The 2,356-nt window shown below is 28.2% G+C and overlaps 1 pseudogene; it reads right to left on the bottom strand.

The window, feature by feature from the left end:
* Nucleotides 1-764, bottom strand: part of LOC108694210 — a 1,928-nt pseudogene extending 1,164 nt beyond the window's left edge.
* Nucleotides 765-2,356: the final 1,592 nt, after the last annotated feature.

The following is a 2,356-nucleotide window of genomic DNA, read 5'->3' on the forward strand; positions in this document are numbered from 1 at the left end:
ATAAAAAATAATATATTTAAAATAATTTAAGACTTTCCACTAACATTAAAGTATCTTTAATTCCACAAATTAATATTTTATTTAAACTACCTAAATTTATTTACTCCTTCTAAAAATCTATATAAACAATATTAAATTTAATACAAATATTAATAAAGGAAAATAATGAATAACTAAGATTATATATTCTTTTAAACTCGAACTATAAACTTTATTTTCATAATAAATATTCTTCCCATGATAAATATATGAAAACAAATATAATGAATAAGCACTCCTAAAAAAACAAATTAATATTAAATATATTATTATCCCCAAATCTCAATTAACAATTCTTATTAACATTAATGTCTCTCCAATAAAATTTAACGAAAGAAGAAAAGAAAAATTTATAATACAAAATAAAAATCACCGTATAATAACCGCAGGTAAATTTCTCACTATTTCCTTATTTAAAAACAATAATCGCCTTCCTGACCGATCATAATATAAATTTACTATAAAAAATATTCCCGAAGAACATAATCCATGAGAAATCATTATTACATATCTTCCTAATATCCCTACCTTATAAAAAGTCATTAAACTACATAATATTAAATTTATATGAACTACGGATGAATAGGCTACTATTCTCTTTATATCAATCTAAACTAAACACAAAATACCAACAATAATACTACCAATAATTCCAATCCTAAAAATAATATATCCATACTTAATCTCAACTTTATAAAATATTTCTATTAATCGAATTAACCCATACCTTCCTATTTTTAACAATACACCAGCTAAAACTATCGATCTATATACCGCTTCTACATGAGCCTTAGGTAATTAAATATGAAATAAATAAATTGGTATTTTAATAAAAAAAGCTATATAAATTATTAAAAACCCCCAAAAAGTAAAATTATACCTATTTATAATCATTACTATTAACCTAAATTTTATAGTCATTCCATATATATATATATTAAAAATAAACTAATAAAGGGAATGAAATTAATAATATATACATTATTATATAATATCCGGCACTTAAACGCTCTATATTTCCTCCTCAATAAATAATTTAAAAAAAAGTTGAAATTAACCTAATCTCAAATATCAAATAAAATAAAATCAAATCAATATATATAAAAAATATAATCACTACCATTAATATATTAATGAAAATCACTAACTTCTCTTCTTTCACTTAAACATATAAATATTAAATCTAAAATTCAAAAACTTAATATTACTAATATTATAGAATAATAATTATATCCTAATCTTATTATAATATTAGGTATACAACTTTGCTTTCGCCGTTTTCCTATAAATATGACTTTAGCGGTAAGTGGTGGTCGAAAATAGATGTCATAATAAACTTGGGCATCTGTCAACAGATGTAACCCCATAGAAACATTAGTCGATTTGTGTCTGCATCATAAAGTTATTCTCGATTGAAAATGTCAATTTACGAGCCAAATTCTCGTCATTTGCGGAAGGTTTTAATTTTTTGCTTCAATATGAAGAAATCTGCGACTGAGGCTCATCGAATGCTCTCAAATACTTATGGTGAGGCCGCTATTAGTGAAAGAACGTGTCGTGAGTGGTTTCAACGCTTCAAGAATGGTGATTTTGACGTCATGCTCTGTATTTGGTGGGATCAGTTCCGCGTAGTGTATTATGAACTGTTAAAACCGACTGAAACAACACACAGGCGATCGGTATCGAACGCAATTGATGCGTTTGAGCCGAGCATTGAAAGATAAACGGCCGCAATACAACGAGAGACACGATAAAGTGATTTTGCAGCATGACAATGCTCGACCCCATGTTGCGAAAGTAGTCAAGACATACGTTGAAATGGGAAGTCCTACCCCACCCGCCGTATTCTCCAGACGTTGCTCCCTCTGACTATCACTTGTTTCGATCAATGGCACACGGCCTGGCTGACCAGCACTTCCGGTCTTATGAAGAAGTAAAAAATTGGATCGATTCGTGGATAGCCTCAAAAGATGACCAGTTTTTTCGACGCGGGATTCGTACGCTACCCGAAAGATGGGAGAAAGTAGTGGTCAGCGATGGCTAATGTTTTGAATCATAAATGTATAACCAGTTTTTTACAATAAAGCCTCGAATTTCGAAAATATGTAAAATATCGAAAATATGTATGACGTCTATGATCTATTTATTTCGACCACCACTTATCGCTAAAGTCATCTATAGGAAAACGGCGGAAGCAAAGTTGTACACCTAATATAATATTAACTCTTTAAATACCACAAAATTTTTAATTATTATAAATAAAAATCTTTATATTAAATTAAAATAAATTATTGATTTGATTCAATTTATATCATAA

The sequence above is a fragment of the Atta colombica genome, unplaced genomic scaffold (assembly GCF_001594045.1).
Source record: "Atta colombica isolate Treedump-2 unplaced genomic scaffold, Acol1.0 scaffold119, whole genome shotgun sequence".
Taxonomy (NCBI): domain Eukaryota; kingdom Metazoa; phylum Arthropoda; class Insecta; order Hymenoptera; family Formicidae; genus Atta; species Atta colombica.